Source organism: Hylobates moloch, unplaced genomic scaffold (genome assembly GCF_009828535.3).
Source record: "Hylobates moloch isolate HMO894 unplaced genomic scaffold, HMol_V3 SCAFFOLD_12, whole genome shotgun sequence".
Lineage (NCBI taxonomy): Eukaryota > Metazoa > Chordata > Mammalia > Primates > Hylobatidae > Hylobates > Hylobates moloch.
In genome coordinates this window covers 67,970,579-67,993,744 of record NW_026652287.1, presented here as the reverse complement: position 1 = coordinate 67,993,744, position 23,166 = coordinate 67,970,579, and the positions used below count along the sequence as shown (strand labels likewise).

Here is a 23,166-nt window from a genome sequence, read left to right as displayed (position 1 = left end):
TTCTATTATGAGAATTCCAGTGGCAGACAGTTGCTAGAGTAGGTTCAACTGCTCCTTGATCCCACCATGGAATCGGGGCCTTTCCATCTTCATCTTTACCTTTCATCCTTGGACTTTTTGCTCATGTCACAAAACATCTGTTGCATCTCAGGAACCAGAGCCATATTCCAGGAAGAAAGAAGGGGAGAAAGTTAAATCTTTCCTTTTTGCACAGCTTTGTCTTTTTAGTCAGGAAGCGAAGTCCTCTCCAGTTGTCTCCACCTGCAGTTGAATTAGGTCACCTGCTCATCATCAAACCAATTACATCCAAGAGGGATGAGATTAGAAAGCCTGGTTTATTTAGCTCAATCATGATTCATCCCTGGTGAAGGTCCCTATCTGAACAAATTGGGATTCTGTTAGCTGGAAAGAAGAGGCAGAAATGGCTTGGGTCAGGAATAGAAAATATCTCATGCATCACCTGTAAAAAGTATATCATTGATCAGCTCCATGGTAAATATTTCAGTTTCCTATCTCCATATGACCTATTTCAGACCAATGGCACACAAGCAGATGCATACTCTAAGACAAGGAAAATATAGAAGCAGAGAGGAGTAGCTTTAATGTGCCTTCCTTAAAAGTCTTTATTTTATCTTATCGAGTCTTAGATATCTTTAGAAACTGTATTTCTGAATATAGCAAATAAAATTATTTCTGTAGCCTAAAAACTACAAAGCATACTAGTTAACTACTGTTTGTAAAGGGGGCTCTGCTCTTCTCACTGCTTTTGCAGGTGTAGAAAGAGAACAGAATTCTAAACATAAAGCTATTTAGAGGATACTTGCTTAGTGAAATTGAAGGTCAGTAGCATTCACAAGAACAAAATCTAGGTCTCTAGTTACCATGAATATGTCCTTGCAAAGATACTGGTAAGAGGTCCCCTGGGAGAAAGCTGGCCTTCTAGAGTTAAACACTGTCTCCTGTGGAATGTTAAGCTTTAATCTTAAAACACTGCATGTTAATTGGTTGTCAGAGAAGAATGTATTGAAATTGGCATCTGAAAGCTCTGAAGAAATATAAAATGCACTTCTTTGAGGTGAGACAAGATCCTCAAACTTTGCTTTTCTTTCCATTGGCCAAAGGAGAAATTAATAAATCAATGATTCTGTTAGAGCTCTAGTCTTAAGCTGTACAAGATACATTTTTTAAACAAGAACAAAACATCCTTGTTCTAAGCAGAATCTACTCAGTCAAGGGCTAGAACAGAAGACTTTTGCCAATCATATGTCACTCCTGCTTTCCAGAGAGCCATGTGGAACAACTTAAGAAATTAAGTGGAAATAGAAATGCAACCAAAGCCAGTTAACCTAAACTAGAATCTATTATGCTCCATGAAACTTTATGAAGCAGATACAGTTAGTTCTGATAATCCAGTATTTTGTAGTTCAGAAATCCTTTTAATCCCTCTTGGAAAGTCAAAGGAATCCAGGAAAATACTGTGGTCCATTATGTGCCAGGCATTGTCTCAGGTGCTTCAGATGGATTAATTCTTAATCTTCAGAACAATACAATCCAGTAGTGTGAGTGCTTTTCTTACCACCTCCATTGAACAGATGGGAAAAAGGGGGGACATAAAGGTTCAACCACATGCCCAAGATTGCATAGCAAATGGGTGGCAGAAACAGGATTCAGTCCCCCACCTTCTAATTCTGAAGGCAACATTTTCAATTACTTTCACTGCCTTAGAAATTATCGGATAAGTGTCCTAAGTGTATTCACTGAGTTGGTATGTCATTAACCCACAAACACATCAAGAATTGAAAGGAAAGAGATCCTTCAAAATATTAACTTGGCATAAAATTACTGTTTTTTAAAGAAACATTGTCATTTACTGAGCATAGTAGTATTACTGTAGTATTACTGTAGATGCAATAAATCTGCATATTTTATGAAATAATTAAATCTGTATTTCTTACTGCTTATATCTCTGAAATTTCTGAGACTTTAATGAAAATGACATTGATAAGCCAAGCCCTGCAGATGCTCATGTCCTGTTTTCATTTTTTTGTTTTCTATAGCTCTCAGATCTTACAACTATGTTGAGGAACACTGTCTAATCATCCAGTTCCATAAGACTTTGACAATAACTGCTATTTTGTGTTAGAGATATTTTATTACATTAAAAAGGTATTTAAAATTTTGGAATAATGTGCAATTTTGATATAGAATTATGGTGTACAGTAAAAGTTTACGCTAGAAGTAAATTATATTAAAAATAGGACTTTATCTTCACCTCTTACAAAGATGAAATTAAGATGTATCAATGGAGTAATGTCCGTTCATCTGAGATCTCGAAGGATAGGGAGGAAGAAGAATAGGAAGAGAAAGAGGAAGAATTCTGGATGGATAATTTAATATTTTCAAGCAAGGGAAAATATGAATGAATTCTGGCCTCCCCTTATAAAAATTATTTCTTAATAAAAAATAAAGTGAAGTTCTTTTTTGATAACTCGATGTGTACTTTCCCAATCTTTGGGTCCAACCCACGTCAATAAGAGTAAAAATACAAATTTCCTTATAAACAGAAGACAGGGTCTAATATCTAAATCCAGCAGTGGATTTAATAGGTGAATGATCCCGACATTTAGTGAGTTCAAGAAGATAATGTTACAAATCAAATATTCCAAAACTGAAATCACTATTTGTGAAGATACCATGTAGCTTTTGTCTAGTGTAGAAATAATTCATTCAGTCAGTCAGTCCATCAGTCGTTGACTCAGTAGATATTTATTACCTATCATATCTTGGGTACTCTTTCAGGCACTAGGTAGGCAGCAATGAGCGAAACGAAGTCCCCGCTCTCAGCTTACAATCAACTGGGGAGGAGATTGCTCACTGACACATAAACAAGTAAACATATGTGTCAGATGGTGATAAGTACAAGGAACAAAGAATAGCCGAGACAGGAGTAGGGTGGTCAGAAAAGACATTTCTGATAAGGTGACAAAGAGAAAACAATTTCATTTGGTTTCTATGATGCACATTTTGTAAACAGTTCATCTTAGAGACTATATCCAGAAGTATCATTGTTTAAAGTTAAGAATTCTATGGGTGCTTCATTGAGATTTTATGTAGCCAAAGTGGTTGTCTACTTATATTTCTCTTAACATTTTTCTAGGTTAAAATTATGAACATGATATAGAACTTTATGGCTTTGATTTCTCATTTACCTCTAGCTTACTCAGTAAATGTTTTCTAAGGAAAACTTTGGCCTAACATATATACCCTAACTTAATCTCCAAACACAGTTAAGAGACCCTCTGTCCAAGTGGTTGTCCTGATGTACTTCTTTATTTTCAAGAGAATCTCAACTCTACTCCTGGCTCAATTTTTGCTATTAAGCTCTGCCTTGATCTACCAGTGCCTGTAAAAGTTACCATTTTTACATATTAAGGGATGCCTACACCAATGGTATGTGGTTATTGAGGAACTGAATGAAGCAAAACACCCCCTGAAATCAGTCTCTTCCTCCTGCACATTTTTCTTTGATCTTGGCCCTCACAATTATCTTCAGCTAAATTATACATGTTTGGGTATGTATATCAAACTCATAATTAGAATATTCCAATTGGTAAATATTTTTAAAAATGTAGAAATGAAATTTCATGAGATGTTTGAATAATAGAAGCATGAAAACTTGATATTGGGGAAACTATATTGAATATAGTAATTACGTTTTTTCTTCTTTCAGTTGTTTGAATATAAGGACAGATAATGGAAACATGTTAGACAACCTAAGCGCTTCGTACTTTCCCTCTATCCCTAGTTCCATCTATCCACAGGATCAGAGTGGCAGGTCTTGGGCTCTAGGTGATACCCTTCATGAAGCAAGTGTGGATCTTTCTCCCTGAGCATCAGAGGAGTCTCTAAACCTTTACTGGGGAGCCCTAGGACAAGAATTAGAACCAGAGGGCCCTGAGGAATTTGTGTACCCCCAGGGGTAAAACTGGCACTGATACTATGAGTATGTTTGTTCTTGCTAATCCCCAAGAGGTGCGAGGAAAACTAAGCAGGTGGGCTTGGCCTTTACTGTGTGAGGACAGAGGGCAGAGAGGCTTCCTTCTGGCTCCCCTCTCTGTCCCTAAAGTTAGAAAATGCTTTGCCTTCCACAAGGTGAACCACAATCACTTATGGTACCAGAAATATCAGTCATATGCCTAAATGAGCCAAGAAAAGAAATGGCAAGAATATAGTGATGTGGTCCCATCATTCAGAGAAAGACTAAACCACAGAGGTAGGTGCCCAGAGAAAGAGCACTACTGCAGATCCCTGAGGAATCGAGCGGAGAGTCCATGCCAAAGGTTTTCTGGAACTAAAAAAAACATGATTTCCAAACAAAGAAACAAAAAACCAATAGGTATATTGAAGAAAAGAATGGAGTCTGTTGATATCTGCATTAGTGACCATAAATGCCAAGTAAAAGAAATCCCTCAATGAATGAACAAAAATGTAGAGACAGATGCGATGAAGGAAACACATAGATGGGTGCAAAGACTTAGAGTGAGAATAATAGGTTTTCCACAAAGAGATAAATGTACAAGATAAGCAAGAGACAATGATTTTACAGGTAATAGATGAAAATTTTCTAGACTGAACATAAACCTGAATTCGTAGTTTGAAAGGAGATACTACATTCCAAGCAAGTTTGGTAAGAGAAACAAATCTAAACAGCATACCTGGGCATATTATAGCAAAATTCTTGAGCCACAAGAAGGAAAAGAAAAATTTGTATGCTTGCAGAGAGAAAAAACAAGATACCCCCCAAAAGAAAAGAATCAAAATTACCTATGAGATAGCATATCATACAAGTTTAGAATAATGGCTTGGGTCACATAGTCTAGTTCTGATTTCACATTTCTCTATTTAATGCCTGTGTGTCTTGAGTAAGTTACTTAACTCTATTACAGTTTACTTATATATAAAATAGTGATCGTGATATCCATAATGTTTTACGAGGATTAAATTAACTAGTAGTTAATTGATACATGGCTTAGAACAGTGCCTGTTACATAGTATCAATATATGTGGTGGCTATATATATATATATATATCTGAAAGCTGCAAGTCAGAAGACAGAAGAAAATCATCTACATCAAAAAGAACTAAACTCGGGGATCCTATACTCACCCATATGATATGGCTCCTCTGACCTGGTGACAGATATCTGTGGCTATGTAAGGGTTGGATTCAGGAAGTATATCACCCACATACCCCATCTGAGGAATTTTGAGACCTGCATCTTCCTCATCCTGAAGGATGATATAAAAGAGGAACCAGAGGTCTCCATCATAGCCTAGGTGAGGGAGCCTAGGCCCCAAGCTTTCCACAGTCGCTGAGATCAGAGTCCCTCAGATCACAGATCAAATAGAAGCTTACTGAAGAACATTGGGAACTGGCTCTAGATATCGAGGGGCTCTGGATATCTAGAGCCAGTTCCCAGAGCTGCAGGAAAAACCATCACTACAAATACAAACTCTTGAGATGGCATCATCCAGGGAAATAATAGATGTAGAAAAATAGGGGTGTGTGTGTATGTGTGTCTCAGTCTCATCCCCCTCAATCCTGGGTGTCTACAAAAGGGTCTAGAAGTAAAATCATTCCAATTACAATGAGCACACCACACCAAATCTTGATTACTGAAAGCTATTCCCCATTAAGAGAAAGTTGGGCTCCTTGGAACAGTATGTGATTTCAGGGCTGATTTTAATATGGAACAGAAAGTACAAGATGAACCAGAAAAAGCTGAACATGAGTTTTCCCAAAATAAGACATGTCAAAAGAATGTAGGAGGTAGCCTAAAGGGGAGAGAAGTTCCTAGGTCAGATCTTGAATCTCTCTCAGGGAGAAAAATTCCTCTCATTTGTTCTCTGTGGAGCCTGGCTCCATTTTATGAAATATCTTTCTTTTCTGGTATTTTCCCTGGCCTTCTGAAGTGGGCATTGGGAAGGATACTCTCTACAGGATCTGCAGTGCTTTCACTGTATATTTTCCCTATGGAAGCTTGAGGTCCAATGGGTTTTAAGACTCAAATAATCAACATATTATGATATGGTTTGGCTGTGTCCCCACTCAAATATCTTGAACTGTAGTTCTCATAATTCTCATGTCATTGGAAGGGACCCTGTGGGAAGTAATTGAATCATGGGAGCAGGTTTTCCTGTGCTGTTCTCATGACAGTGAATAGATATCATGAGATCTGACAGTTTTATAAAGAGCAGTTCCCCTGCGCACACTCTTACGTGCTGCCATGTAAGATGTGCTTTTGCTACTCCTTCACCTTCTGCCATGATTGTGAGACCTCCCCAGCTACGTGGAACTGTGGGTCCATTAAATCTTTTTCTTTATAAATTACCCAGTCTCAGGTAATTTATTAGAAGTGTGAGAACAGACTAATACATATTTTACTGATGTCTTTGGCAGCAGAGGTCCCTCAGAAATACAGTAGGCTTTTAACCTGTTTTCAGTCAGTCCCATGTACCAATAATCATATTGTAAATTAACTCCTAAAGGTAGATTCACATGTCTGCTTTTTCTGTTTCCTTTCCCTGTGTCCCTGTATTTCAACTTTGCAGTAGCTGCTTTGGAGGCATTTGAAAGAACAGGCTTGGGTGGGACTGAAATAGCCTTATGCTGGTTTTTGCCGTGGGACTAAATCACTTCATTCAACTGAGAAATCATAATAGGCCTCTTAAGATTTTATTTTTCAGTCTTTTCTCAGGTCCTAGGAGTTAGCTTTTTCCTCCTTGTGAAGTCACATATGTCCGACTGTGATTTCAGATGAGCTGATCTTTGCTGATTTGCTGAAGGTCTTTTTTTGTTGTTTATTTTATAATATCTTGCTAAAAGTAGCAAGAAAAATACCCTACATTAATATTCTTTTCAACCACTTTTCTTAAAGCCACATGCTCAGTAGACATATGGTCTGCCTGAATTATGACACACGGCAACTTTACCAAATATTTTGTCCCGTGTAATACTAGTTTCCATTTTTTTCCAGCTTGTATTATCCATTTTCTCATTGCATACACTTGACCTTTAAGATAATATTTTTAATTGTAGTGATGCTCTATAAGGTATATCTTTTTGTGTTAATTAGGATAGCACTAACTGCTGTAACACATAAACCCTAACCTGTTATTTCTACCTAACCTAATGGTCCAATATGTGTCCCGGTTGCTAGGCAGTTTTCCTTTACACACTAATTTAGGGCACTCCTTTGTCTTAAGCCTCTACATCTTTGACGTTCTCACCTCTAACCAATGGATGGGAAATAGGGTATGAAACTTTTAAGTGACACATTACTTCAACTCACATCCCATTGGCGAGTAGTAATGTAACCTCTGAGTGGCAACTCCACACTCTGGAAGAGGAAGCATAAATTGTATGTGAATAGCTGGCTTCATCTACCACTGCTACCAACAAATACTACATAATCTTTTGATTAAACTTAGACAATTAGCTGCATGAAAACGAACTCAGGTCTGCATATCTGCTTTTGTTCCTTACATTGATCAAATTAACATTTTTTTCTGTATAATGAAGTCAAATCCCTAATGTAAAAATTAACATTTTTTTAAGTGTAAGACTTGCTTCTGTTAAACTTCGTCGTGGCAGTAGCATCCTTATTAAGATGGAAATAGCTTAAGGAGTATATTTTATTGACTGAAATTTCATGACAGAAACTAGGAATAATGCAATTGGTGTTTAGATGTGCTTTTTAGGATTCCCTCTACTTTGTTATTCTGTTGTGCCCCTTCAGAATAATTTGTTTTCTGTGCTCTCAATATTAAGAAAATCATGCCACTCCCACATTTCTCAGAGAAGAAGAGTAAGAGTGGGTAGGTGTGTTACAGGTTGAACTGTGTACACACTGTTGAAGTCCTACCCCCAGTACCTCAGAATGTCACCTTATTTGGAAATAGAATCATTTCAGTTGTAAGCAGTTAAGATGAGGTCATTAAAGTAGGCTCTGATCCAATATGACTGGTGTCCTTATGGGGAAGATAATGTGAAGACAGATACACAGGAAAAACGCCATGTGATGACAGGCAGTGCTTTGAAAGACACAGCTGCAAGCCAAAGAATGCCCATCATCGATGACCACCACCAGAAGCTAGGAAGAGGCAAAGAAGGCTTCTACTTAGAGTGTCAGGGGAAAAACAGTTTGATTGTAAACTTCTAGCCTCCAGACTGTGAGAGAATAAACTTCTGTTTTTATAAGCCACCCATTTGCAGTACTTTATCATTGCAGCCCTAAGAAGCCAACACAAGGTGCAAGAGTTGAGGATTAAGCAGATCTTGGGTCTCTGGAAGCTGCCATCTGTGAGGTCCTGGGTGGGTCATTTTATCTCTCAGAGCCTATTTCTTCAACTGTAAAATGGGAGAGAATACTTTTCATCTTTCAGGACTGTTAGGATTTAAAACTTTACATTTTTTAGCACAAGTCTTGACAAACTGTAAGTGCTTGGTTAAGGGAAACTATTGTAGTGTACTGGTTGAGTATTGAGTGGCATAAGAATTGAATATTTTTCCAGATATCACTGCTGCAGCTTTGGACCTAATGAAGTGTTTTTTTCAGAACAGTATATTTTTGTACTCCCTCTTCCAGGTATCTCTGTATACTACCATTCAGACTATGCCTCCATGCTCAGACAAAATGATTTATTTAGCTTTGGCCTTAGAGCAGGAAAACTCTCCTTTGAGCAAGGATCGAGAAGGATACAATAATGTGTTTAATTCATTGATTTAAGAATTGTTTACTGAACACTTAAGTTGCAATAGTGCCTGGCACTATGCCAAGCCCAGGGGAATGCAACAGGGACTAAGGTCCAGTCCTCTTACAGCTAATTTACAGGCAGGGCTTAGTGATGGGTCTCTTGAGGACAGTGCAGTCAGTGCTCTGGAAACGTGCAGCAGTAGTCTCCACCAGCCTCGGGAGATAGGAAAGGCTTCCTGGAGAAGATGCACCCTCAGCAGAGCCCTAGGTCTAAGTTACTAAATACCCAACAGAATAAGGATGTTGTGGGGCATAGGTGCTTCCAGCACAGGGGGCAAACCAGACACAAAGGCCCTGTAATGGTTCAGCTTCCAGCTGAGCTCTCAACAAAGGGTGGTTCAGTGGCTCTATCAGAACGCTCTTGTATATTTTGGGTAATTCCCCTAGACTTAAAAACTTTGATGCATCTAAGGCAACTGAGTGTTCTTTACAATCTTGCCACTTATTCTGATTTTTGATTTGCTCCAAAAAATGCTTTTACCATAATTTTTCAGTTGAATGATCATCCTTCTGAACAAAACAGAAGATAACAAAATAATAAAATACATCAAAACAAAAGCACCATCCAGTCCTTTTGTCTCCACCACATTGTTTGTTAATACAGTGTGATCTCTTCTTTCTGGTTATTTTAATAACCTAAAATAATAGGGGGTTATTTTTCTCCTGTCACAAGAATTCCAGCAGCATACAGTTGGTGGAGTTGCCCTTATCCCACTATAGCTGGTTCCACTTTTTATGAGAAAAACTAAATTTTCATTGCGCCAAGCCACTGTATTTCAGGATTTATCTGTTCCAGAACCTTAACTAACAGGCTTTATATGCACCCCTTCCCCTTGGCAGGTTTTCAACCATGAAGCAGATCCAGCTCAGGGAAAGAGAAAAGGTTTAAATTGGGTGAGAGTTTGAAATTTTCATATTACGCTGATTGGATGTGTATGTGTGTGTTGAAAAATGAGATTTCTTAGAGCGACCAAGATTTCATCAAGGGGTGGGGAAGACCAAGTTGAGAGATTACTTCAGAAATATAAAGTTGCTTTCTGTTTGCATCTTACCAACTTCAGCAATTTAATAAACTAGTTACAGTTTACATGTTTCTTTGATTCAGTAGAAGTAACTATATTGATAGTTCAATGTGCGCTAACAATTTTTTTTGCTAGACAACTTAAAGAATGTCATGTGTCTTAGTCCACTGGGACTGAATTACAAAATACCATAAACTGGGTGGCTTATGAACAACAAACACGTATTTCTCATAGTTCTGAAGACTGGGAAGTCCAAGGTCAAGGCACCAGCAGATTTGGTGTCTGGGGAGGGCTCATTTCCTGGTTCATTGATGGTACCTTCTCCCTTTGTCCTCACATGGTTGAAGAGACAGGGTAGTTCTCTGGGGCTTCTGTTATAAGGGCACTAATCCCATTCACAAAGTCTCCAGCCTTATGATCTAATCATTTCCCAGTGGCTTCCCACCTTTGAACACAATCACATTGGTGATTAGTTTTCCACATATAAATTTGGGGAGGACACAGACATTCAGATTAGAGTACCATGTTTAATGTATTAGTTTTCCACTTGACCCTGCAGAGATACACCTATGTGAATAAATTAGCACTACTTCATTCTGTGCTATTAGCCTACTATCTTATTTTACTATATCAAGGGATGGAAACATTAGATATAAACTTAGTTTGGAGGTTTTCATAAAAACTTACCAGCCTCCTTCTTCCTCCTCCCTATCACCCCAAGCCTGGTACTTACATTGCTACCTTCTAGCTCCTTTAGACTGGAATCTGCAGTTGAAACAAGTGTTTTCCTATTTGTTAGCTTCTGAGCAAGTTGTCTTGTTTTAACACATGGTCCATGCTCTTTTGGTTCTTCCCCAACCCTTCATCTCATCAGGAAGGCAGTCCCAAGGTCATGCCTCAGTTTAATTTTGTGGTTCCACCTGCTCAGGATGGAAGTTAAGACAATGACAGCAAGAGAACAAACTAGAACAGGTTCTGACCACTCATGCCAAAACAAAAAAGAGAGCCAAAATAACTATAATTCATGAAAGTGAAATAATAGAATGGCAAAATGGCAAAGGTCAAAATAGAAGCCAACATTTTGTGAGTCTGTTCTACTGTCAATATTTTTATACCACAGAAACACCTTCATATGAAGTCAGATGTCATTTTGTACACAGTAGATTGTCCACTAGTCTTTTGTCCACTAATAAAAATATTTTAAAAATCTAAGTTTATTGGATTAAACATAATATATTACACTTATTGAGTATTATGTGCCAGGTATTATTTGAAGCCCCACATATATTCTGCTTTATTTAATCCTTACAACGCACACTGTATGCAGGGACTCCCCTCATATCCATTTCACAGAGAAGAAGCTGAGGAATAGCCTAGAGAAGATAAGAAAATTGTTCCAAGTCACACTGCTGAGAAGTGATAGATAGTATCTTCATTTATATCCAGGCAGACTGGCTTGCAAGCCTGCACTATCCATCCTGATATTAACTACTACTGATGGCTGAGCCTTCACAGGGAGCTAGACTCATGACCAGGCACTTCAGCTTGATCATTTAATTTAACCCTTACAACAACCTTCAAGATAACATTAACAATTCACAATTGAAGGTACAAAGGCTCAGTAAGATTAAGAAACTTGCCAAATTTATATTTATAATCTGATCTCCAAAACAGCCTTTGTTGCTATTTTTGAGATGGAGTCTCGATCTGTTGCCCAGACTAGAGTAAAGTGGCGGGATCTCACCTCACCCCAAACTCCACCCCCTGGGTTCAAGCGATTCTCCTGCCTCAGCCTCCCGAGTAGCTGAGACCACAGGCACACACTGCCAAGACCAGCTAATTTTCATATCTTTAGTAGAGATGGGGTTTCACTATGTTGTCCAGGCTGATGTTGAACTCCTGACCTCAGGTGATTTGCCTGCCTCAGCCTCCCAAAGTTGTGGAATTACAGGCGTTAGCCACTGCACCCGGTCCAAAACACTCTTAACCTTATGGTGACCATATAATCCATTGTCTAAAGTCCAGGATACTTTAAAGAGTGAAAGGCATTATTAATGATACTGGGAGAGTAGTCACAAATCAGCACTCTCCCAGACATGCTAGAATTCATGACCACCCTTCGCTGTACTGGACCTGACTAGCTGATGACATTCTACCTCAAATCTTTGGAAAGTTCTTCACATGACAAAAGATGTAAGTGTTCCACCAGGGTTTTCTGAATTGGCATTATCCTTCTCCTTCTCCCTTCTATTTGTATCCTCTGCCAGGCCCCTTTGCAAACTCTAATAGACTAACTTCCTCTTCTCTATTTCAAGTCTTTTGAAAAAAAAAAACAAAAAAAAACTACAATTAGATCTTATAAATGTATCCTTGAGTGTGAAATGATGGTTTATTGGAACCTTGGAAAAAATAACATCCTTTCATCTAAGAGCAGAGCTGAACAAAATGGGAGAACACAGCAACGACTAATAATTTAAAGAGGAATTTATAGGTCTACTGATCTAATGACTAAGAATAATTTGCTGTTTGCATCTTAAGAGGTAAAGAAATTGTACTCGAAACCAGCTGTGCATGGCAATCTCCTCTAGCATGAAGAACAATTCAGATGCCCAACTCTCCTTTCAGACTTATGGCATCAGAATCTTAGAAGGGTAAACCCTTCAGGGTTTCTATCTTTTTAGAGCCACACCAGTGGTTATGATTCATTGCCAGGGAGAATGAATCCATATTAAATCCTCCTGACCCTAACAGACTGTTCTTGCGGCAACAAGGAACGTGTATATTGATCTTGATACCATGAGTGGACATGATATTGATGCCAACATCTTGCATGTGCCATAGTTAACAGACAATCCATCCTGGGTTTTCTTCAACATATATCAGGAACTTTTTGGTTTTTCTAATCTAAAATGATGAAATCTTACCCCTCAGAACTATTTAAATATTTACAATCTCTTTCATGGTTTCTTTTACTTATCCTCTAACTCCTCTTCTTTCCCTGCAGCTTCTAGTACATTTGTACATACATACAAACATACACACATATCTATCTACATCAAGTTTCAGAAGAATTCAGGTAAATACATGTATAATCTCAATTTAGGTAAATATAATCTCAAAATATCAGGTAATATACACATTATTTGAATTACCTCGAGACATATTTTACCTGAATTGTTTTGATATTTTAAAATATCTCCTTTTTCATAAAAAGGTCATTCTGTGTTGACGTATTTTCAGGATTATGAGACTTCTTAAAGCCATCCTTGATTTTTATTTAAACTGTAGACAATAAATATCTGATAAATAATTTTGAAGAAATCCCATGAATTTTTAAGCCTTTATCTTATTTCCCAGATTCTTTTTTTCCAACACATTATGAAAATTTTAAAACATAACAGCATAGTTGAAAGAATTTTAGAGTAAACATTAATGTACCCACCATCTCAATCCTGCTATGAACATTTTACTTTGCTCGCACTACCACATACCTATGTACCCATCATTCCCCCATCAATCTATAATCCATCCTATTGGATGCATTTCATAGTATATTTATGGCTGGGCATGGTGGCTCACCTCTGTAATCCCAGCACTTTGGGAGGTCAAGGTGGGCAGATCACTTGAGGTCAGGAGTTCGAGACCAGCCTGGCCAACATGGTGAAACTCTATCTGTGCTAAAAATACAAAAATTAGCCAGGCATGGTGGCATGTGCTTGTAATTCCAGCTACTCTGGAGGCTGTGGTGGGAGAATTGCTTGAACCCAGGAGGTAGAGTTTGCAGTGATCTGAGATTGCACCACTGCACTTCAGCCTAGGTGACAGAGCAGGACTGTCTCAAAAAGTATATTTATATACTGATTTGATAAATTTTATGGCTATTTCTAACTTTGATGGTGATAAAATACTTCAACTGTATATTGTCATTCAATCAAGCAAGTTTTCATTCAAAATAACTCCATGGTAAAAGACAGCACAGGTCAGATTCCATTCTCAGGAAGTAAAACATATTATCTTTTGCTGGTAAGAGGATTTAAAGGTTGCTATTAAATGTCTATATAATGTAATGTATGTTTTTATTTTAATATTTAATTGTATTACACAATTTGAAAATATTAACCTTTTGACCAAAAAATAATAAAATGTTTTTTTTTTATTATTATACTTTAGGTTTTAGGGTACATGTGCACAGTGTGCAGATTTGTTACATATGTATCCATGTGCCATGTTGATTTCCTGCACCCATTAACTCGTCATTTAGCATTAGGTATATCTCCTAATGCTGTCCCTCCCCCCTCCCCCAACCCCACAACAGTCCCCGAAGTGTGATGTTCCCCTTCCTGTGTCCATGAGTTCTCATTGTTCAATTCCCACCTATGAGTGAGAACATGCGGTGTTTGGTTTTTTGTCCTTGCAATAGTTTACTGAGAATGATGTTTTCCAGTTTCATCCATGTCCCTACAAAGGACATGAACTCATCATTTTTTATGGCTGCATAGTATTCCATGGTGTATATGTGCCACATTTTCTTAATCCAGTCTATCGTTGTTGGACATTTGGGTTGGTTCCAACTCTTTGCTATTGTGAATAGTGCTGCAATAAACATACGTGTGCATGTGTCTTTATAGCAGCATGATTTGTAGTCCTTTGGGTATATACCCAGTAATGGGATGGCTGGGTCAAATGGTATTTCCAGTTCTAGATCCCTGAGGAATCACCACACTGACTTCCACAGTGGTTGAACTAGTTTACAGTCCCACCAACAGTGTAAAAGTGTTCCTATTTCTCCACATCCTCTCCAGCACCTGTTGTTTCCTGCTTTTTTAATGATGGCCATTCTAACTGGTGTGAGATGGTATCTCACTGTGGTTTTGATTTGCATTTCTCTGATGGCCAGTGATGATGAGCATTTCTTCATGTGTTTTTTGGCTGCATAAACGTCTTCTTTTGAGAAGTGTCTGTTCATGTCCTTTGCCCACAATGTTACTATTTGTCCAGTATTAAGAAAAGGCAGCAGTTGAAGGCAGGACTGTTAAGTGTGAACATGCATCTGATTTTTATCCTTGTACCCTCAAATATGGTTTACAAATTTATGATATGTCCTAGATGCAGGTAGTATGCATATCTGGAAGAAACAAGAAGAATGAATGATATCTCTGTTTTGGAGTATTCAGAAAAGTAAAGGATACAAATTGATTTTGAGTTAAAATTTTATTTACTTGGTATCTAATTACCTGATTATTTTTAATTAATACATGAGATATTGAATTAAAGGTCAAATTTGTGATATGCTTATAATACTTTACAGGCAAGCATAATATAAATAAAAGCTGCCACAGTATACATACCTGAAATGCAAAATTTATGCCACCCAGTGTAGTACATTAAGGTAATTTATGTGTGTATTTGAGGATAATCACAATAGCTAGTCATAATTTACTCTTGACTGCATTCTCAATAAAATGCAGGTAGTTAAACTCTCAGGAATCATTTTAATGTTCTGACTTCAAAATTGGAATAAAAGTCTATGTTTGTCATATTGCTGTGTGCCTGATGTTTTTTAATTAATGAGAGCGAATAAAACCAGAAAAGTTTGGAAAGATAGCTTGCAAGATATCTTGCTGATGAGATTGCTGGGGTCTAGCCTCTGCTACTTTATGACCTTGGACAAGTCATTTCCCCTTTATTGGCCTCATTTGTCCTGTCCGAAAAGAATAGGTTGGACTGGCAAGGTGTGGTGGCTCACGCCTGCAATCCCAGCACTTTGGGAGGCAGAGGTGGGCGGATCATGAGGTCAGGAGATCGAGACCATCCTGGCTAACACATTGAAACCCTGTCTCCACTAAAAATACAAAAAATTAGCCAGGCATGGTGGCAGGTGCCTGTAGTCCCAGCTACTCGGGAGGCTGAGGCAGGAGAATGGTGTGAACCCGGGAGGCGGAGCTTGCAGTGAGCCGAGATCGGCCATTGCACTCCAGCCAGGGAGACGGCGAGAATCCGCCTCCAAAAAAAAAAAAAAAAAAAAAAGGTTAGACTTAGTGATCTCCAAGGTCCTTTCTGACCTTAAAATTCCATGATTTATTAAAATTTAATGTTTTTTAAGGTGAGAACTTACATTCAAACTAATTTTTCATAAGGAAAACTGCAATATGTTCTTCTTTGACAGAGGATTCTCTCAGAGCTAAAGAATTAGATATATAAATATGGGGAGATCTTGAATTTTTTATCTTAAAGCAATTGAGCTACTATAAATTTTAGCAATTGTACTAATCATAAATTGCATAGCATCCTTTTTTTATAATTTGCTGCTCAAATATAAGAATAATTTTAATGTCAATCATTGGTCCTGGTAACTTGCATGGTTTCAGAAGACATAATTGTGAATACATGGTGTAAGAGTTGAATGGTTGGCTTTTACCCTAGACTTCACTCTTTTAAAAAGCAACATGCAGCAACATAGATTTATGGCTCAAATTAAAGTATGTAAGGATTTATTGAAGTTGTACCAAAGCATGCTGTAGAACAGAATAGGATGGGTGTTAATGTCAGTCTTTTTGTAGAACCAGAAATTAATATGTTATCTTTTAAAGCTTATACCAAAATATCTATGTCCCCCATTTCAAGTCATGAGTCAAACATTTCTTCTCTTAATAGATGGGCCTAAGATATTTTTTTCATTAGTATTTTTGTGAAGCCAATTAATTCTTGTGTTATTTTAATATATGTAATTATAATTTGGCCCATTTCAAGCCTTTTAAAAATGTATTAACATCTTTTGAGATAAAATCGGAACTTTTTAGTTATCACAAAAATCTATTCAGAAAGAGGGTATGAGCAGCATACCTTGCACAGTGGAGTTGACCACCTATAAACTCCCCCTAAGTCATTTGTTTACAGGTGTATTTCATTTTAGCAAATGCTCCAGTCCTCAGTGTATGTGCTGCATACAAATAAATGTGTTCTGAATCTTTTCATCTTATTGATAACATTTTTACAAATTTTTCCAAGGAACGAAAATTATTCTTGCTTTTTTTTTTTAAAAAAGTAATTGTGACGTTTGCTCATAAAAGTGAAAAAACGTTCATAGTTTGTAGCATCTGGCTATGGTGCAATATGATGTTAATATGGCAGGGTTTCGGACCCATTTGTTGAAAATACAAGTAACAGAGGGTCTTCCAAAAATAAAGACCTTTTACACAGATATTATTTAAGGACACCATAGAATAGTTCTCTTCTCCCCAAAATATCTCCCACACCCACCTGAAACCTCACCGTCATGTTTCATGGGTTTTTTTGGGGGGAGATCCTGGCTAAACACCAAGAATGTTCACTGTCATTCTCTGCCTTTCTCAGCTCTTCTCAGCTATAGATGCCGAATCCTTCACTTTAACCTGACTCAGCCCTATCTCATCCTTCTGGACTACATTACTAGGATAGGGAAACCAGTAGATGCTGCACTTCAACAGGTGGAAGTTAGTATTAGTGTTGCTGTCATAAGCTTTTGGCATTTTGGTGTCTTGGAACCACTTTGGCTCACCTCATGTCTTAGTCTGCTTGTGCCACTATAAGAGAATACCAGAAACTGGATAATTTATAAATAGTAGGCATTTATTTCTCACAGTTCTGGAGGCTGGAAAGTCTAAAATAGAGGCACTGGCAAGCTTGTTGTCTGTTGAAGGCCTAGTCTCTGCTTCTAAGATGGCACCTTGAACACTGAGTCTTTACATGTTGAAAAGTGGAAGGCAAAACAGAAGAGACAGCTCCCTCAAATCTTTCTTAATAAGGCCCTCAATCCCATTCATGAGGGCTCCATTTTCATGACTAATTCACCCCCTGACCTTTTCATATAAGCACATTGATGACTAAGTTTTACCATATGAATTTTGGGGGATACATTCAAATGATGGCACCAAGGTACTCACTAAATCAGCTTTCTACCAGCCCCTGTGTACTTGGTGTCTACATGAACTGGACTCTCCTACTTACTTTTCTGTCTATTGCAGTTCCTTGAATTCCAAGTTGGCTTGATGATGTATGGGGAAGGTGGTGCTGGTTCCCTGTCTATTCCTTGCCCCTTCCTCTGTGTCTCAAACCTTGGGTTTCATAGTCCCAGTTCACTGTGGAGACACAACTTCACATAGCTATGTCCTTTGAAACCGTGACCCAAGTAATAGTATGACCTTGAAGACTGCTTATATTTGAATTGCCTCCAATTCTGCATCCCAGCTGCTGGATTTGCCTGGAGCCTGGGCTTGCAACAGTAGAGATTAGAATTCTGATTGCTGCTCCTTTGGGGGCAAGTCCTTATGTCATAACTATATAGCCTTAGTGTCCTTTTTCTCCTGATCCATGTGGGGCTTAGATCAAGTTGATCCGTTCAGCACATTGAATATTTAAGAACATGGATGCTACAGTTAGACAGTCCTGGGTTCAAATTTCTGCTCTACCAATTATCGACTGTGATATTCTGTCAGTCCCTTAACCTCTAAATGTTCATCTCTTTCTCTGGAAAAATGAGGTTTCCATAGCACCTCCTTCGTTTCTAGTTTATGGATTTTTACTAAGATAAATGCATGAAAAATGCCTAGGATATTATGGTGTACAGTAAGTACTGAAGAAATGGAAGCTTAAACAAAAGTATAAAGTACAAATAACATTTCAGATACTCAAAGTCATTTCCAAACTAAAGTGAGTTGCAAAGAAAGAAAGAACCTAAAGTGTACTTTTATCATTAATAATGTTTTGACGCTTTGTTACCCTAATGTGTTTTGGCCACCTGATAAAGCCCTGTGAGGATGGTGTATGGGAGGATTATGGCCTGTAGAAATGGAATAATCTTCTTGTATTCTTGCTATTTTCATCCTGTCTACAATTCATGAGCCATTTATTCAACTTTTATTTGTTCATCCAAAAATATTTTGTACAATGTACTGCACTGCACCACAGTACGCACCTGGGCTCAGTGAGGTGAAATGGGATTTATAGGTTATGTTAAGAAGCTGGATTTTTGGCTGGGTGCGGTGGCTCATGCCTGTAATCCCAGCACTTTGGGAGGCCGAGGCAGGTGGATCATGAGGTCTGGAGTTTGAGACCATCCTGGCCAACATGGTGAAACCCCGTCTCTACTAAAAATACAAAAATGAGCCGGATGTGGTGGCACATGCCCGTAGTCCCAGCTACTCAGGAGGCTGAGGCAGGAGAATTGCTTGAACCCAGGAGGCAGAAGTTGCAGTGAGCCCAGATCGTGCCATTGCACTCCAGCCTGGTGACAGAGTGAGACTCTATCTCAAAAATAAAAATAAAAAATAAAAATAAAAGCTGGATTTTTTTCTGCAGGTAATGTGGAGGCATCAAAGAAACTTGATCATGGAAAGATCTTTATATTGCATATCTGCATGTTGATAAGACCACTCTGGGGACAATGTGGAGAATGGGTTTGTAGGGGAAGGGACCAGTGACAGGCAGACAACTAGATCTCATGTGAGAGCATATGTTGTGCTAGTTTATGTCTTTGAGGCTTTGTGCTACCCAGAATGCCCTTCCCATGCTCCTTCCTCAGCCCCTCCTTCTCCAGGAAGCCTTCCCACACTCTTTCACAAACTGTAAATCCAGTGGCATTACTCTGTGCTCCCAGAACTCTGTGCTTACCCCCGTCTTAGCACTTACTAAAACATACCAAAATGAAGTAAAGTCTTCCTTGTATTTTCCACCAGATTTTAAGTAGTTTGAGGCCAGGACATATATCTTCTTCATTGTATCCCCAAAACCCACTTCAGTGCACAGTGCATACTAGATGCTCAGTTAACATTTAATTAACAATTAAATAGGCTGGGCTAGTAGTCAAAGACTACACAGCATGACTCCACCCATGAAAGTCATAGTTTAACAGAAGAAAAACAGACATGACAATACATTATTACAATGCAATGGGATGGTAGAAATCTATATAAATGTCTGTACAAATGCAATAAAACATAATGGCTAACTGGGTGGGGGAGAAAAATAGACTGATGGTCCAGTGCCATGTCTGCACCCTGGAACAGTGGAGCCCACTGGGACCTCTGGCCTCAGAATCAGGGCTATTCTGTATAACATCATCTGTGGATTCCACCTCCAAGGAGCAAGTCACTCCTTATGTTTCAGTTAGTTTCAGTGGACCCAGAGCCTGAAAGGGTCTCAACTTGTAGGGTGTGAACCCCATCATTGGCAAAGGGGCTGGACCACAGCAGGGAAAGACCGCTGCTTAATTGGCTGTGCCAGTGTCATGCTTACAGTTGAGGGCTCACTTGTCTGCATTCTTAAAAATCTGTTTTAGAATTCAGTCCTTTAGTATTGTTTGTGTTCTCTGTATTTGCTCAAAAATGTATAACAGTACTTTCTTGTGTGATTCCCTCTGAACCCTTGGATGGAATTTGCCTAGAATCAGACCTTCAACTCATTTAAAACTGTCACGTGACTCACATTGTCTTCTAGTATTTTTGTTATATTTTGATTTTTAATTTAACGTGTTAATTACTATGTTTATTTTGCTTTGTTACTTTGGCTGATTTTTTTTTTTTTGACAGCAGGTACTGCAGATAGCAAATCATCAGCTTATTTTTAGAGCAATGGCAACTCAGTAATGACTCCATCCGAATAGATCCATTTAGTGGGAAAAACAAATTGATATGAAAAGATACATAGACAGGGATGCAAGAAAAGGAACTGCAAAGTGAGAAAGGCATTTTATAATTTATGACAATAAGAACTATCTTTTGTTTAAAAACATTTAAATTGGATCTATCTTGGATTTCAAAATCATCAAAACATGTTTATTCTGCCCTTTCAAATCCGAGTGGAAGAGAGAGAAACAAAATATGAATTGAGCCTTTCTTTAGACTGCCCCTGGTTCTCATTCCTTCTCTGCTTCAAGGTGGTCTTAACTTTCTTTCCATTTCTTGATATGAACACAGCCAAATAAATACATAAAAATAGAAGCCCTCATTGCTGATCTTGTCTCTTCTGTGATTCCAACCCACTCCCTCAATCACCTCCTTCCCTCTCTCCCTTGTTCTTCTCTTTCTCACTTCCTCTCTCTAATTAGTTGTTTTTCAGTCCAAACTGGGCATAGGTTTGCTTTAGTATCATTGGGATGAAATGGGTTGAAAAGAGAACTTGGAATAATGAGGGCTGTCTTGGGCTAAAGCATGACAATAACAGAGGCACGCACTCCACTGTATTAAAATAGCACTTGGTTCCGATCTCTGTCACTAGGTGTCGCTAAGTAATCTAACTAAATACCTGGTTTATGACCAACAAATTTGAGTAGACATTGAGCTGAGTGAGGCAGAAATAAAAATTAAGGTCACGTGACCTACATAAAATCCTGTTATTTGCAACAGCTATTTTAGAACAGCAGGATTAGTACCTGGAATATGAATTGGAAAGTTCATGAATTAAGAAGAACCTACGAAGGTGCTTAGCCTTTATTGAGGAAAATGAATAAATCCTTTCTATTTTATGTGCCCTTCCTTTTCTTCCTCTCCTATTAAATTGGACATCCTGCTGCCTGGATTTTCATGAGCATAACTGGATTTTATGTGGTCTAAATGTACTGGCTGTGCTGTTTGCATCTAATCCTTCCTCAGTTCATATATTTTATTGTTAAACTTTTTTTAGAGCCTGTTTTAACCTGAACTACCTGAAAAGCAAGCTGGATAAACATAGTACCTATTCTTAGTGGAATATCTTTGAGTGAACTCCTACTCCTATGCATCCTTCAAGGCAGATCAAATGTTTTCTAGTCTGTCAAACGTGACCCCAGGCAGTTCTTTTTGCCTCGGTCCCAGAACACAGCTGCATATTCTTCCATGTGCCATTTTTTTTTCGCCTTACTTGGTAATTAATGGTTCATGTATCTGTCTTCGCCACATACTGTGAGCTCCCTAAGGACAGGGACAAGTTGAGGAAAGTGACTGCTCAACATTTGCTGCTGTTGCTACTTATAGCTCTTCTAGTGGTGTAGCCTGTAGTAAATTCAGCACACAATTACCAGTTTCCCTAAGCATTTCAGTAGAATCTTCTCATGTCATTTCAGCAGGAGTTAAACTGGTTGTATGTGTTTTGTGGTTTATAATATTGTGTGCTTAGAAAGCAAAATTAAGGGCTCACTAAATTGATGTGGAAAGAGATTTCATGTTGCGTGTGTGTGTATGTGTTTGGATGGGGTCTTCAAATGTTTGTTAAAGGAGTTGTTTATTCATCCATTGCCAATCCTTTTAAAAACAGTTACACAGCAGAGAAGGGGGATTGTATTTAGAGGAGATGCTAAATCAACACCTAAATTAAGGGTAAGCTTTTAGGCAAATTACTGTGTTTTTCTTTCCTGAGAGAAATAACTTGAGATTAGGAAACATCTTTTCTTACAGAGTTTAATGTACTTCCAAATTCAAACAAAGGTTTAAAATGTTACAGTAATTCCATCTAAATCTTCTATGTGTCCATAATTTTCTAAAATAAGTGGTAAATCACTTTAGGAAACCTATAACAGAGTGAAAATCAGCACACATTATTCGGGTTTACTGTGCGCTTGATGCTTTGTTGAAGGAGGGAGGAGACAGAAACATGTCTATCCCCCAAGAAGTTCACAATCGGTGTGGCCACGGATAAAACATCTAAATACAATTTGCTACTAGCCAGGAACCCAAAAGAAGACTTGAGTTCTGCAAAAGACGATGAGATTGACAAGGAGGTTTCCCAGAGAGGCATGACATTTGAACTAGCATTTTACCATCTTTGCAGTCAGGAAGCTTTATAGTTTCTACTTACTTTATGGTTTAGCTAAATTGAAGCACTAAAGGATTCAGGCAATGTTTACCTAGAGTTTAAAAAACCTAGATTTTAACATTTTTATTAATGGATTGGGTGTATCTTTTTTTTTTTTTTTAGGAGGGTTTTTTCTTTTTTTGCGGGCCTGTATGGCATGGCGCGGTTTGGGCGCAGTGGAAGGTTCTCCTCTCGGGTTCACGCCATTCTCCTGCCTCAGCCTCTCCGAGTAGCTGGGACTACAGGCGCCCGCCACCACGCCCGGCTAATATTTTTTTGTATTTTTAGTAGAGACGGGGTTTCACCGTGGTCTCGATCTCCTGACCTTGTGATCCGCCCGCCTCGACCTCCCAAAGTGCTGGGATTACAAGCGTGAGCCACCGCGCCCGGCCGGGTGTATCTTTTAATCTAAATGATAAAGCTATTAGAGTAAATCAAGATGACTATTTTCTCTCATATTGATTGACCCGTCCCTAACCTAAGCGGGTTTCAAACTTTGGCATACTTTGAAATTATCAATACAGT

At 38.3% G+C, this 23,166-nt stretch overlaps 1 long non-coding RNA gene across 1 annotated transcript in view; it reads right to left on the bottom strand.

The window, feature by feature from the left end:
• Positions 1–23,166, bottom strand: part of LOC116479712 (uncharacterized) — a 39,836-nt gene that overhangs the window by 4,139 nt on the left and 12,531 nt on the right. The window lies entirely within an intron of this gene.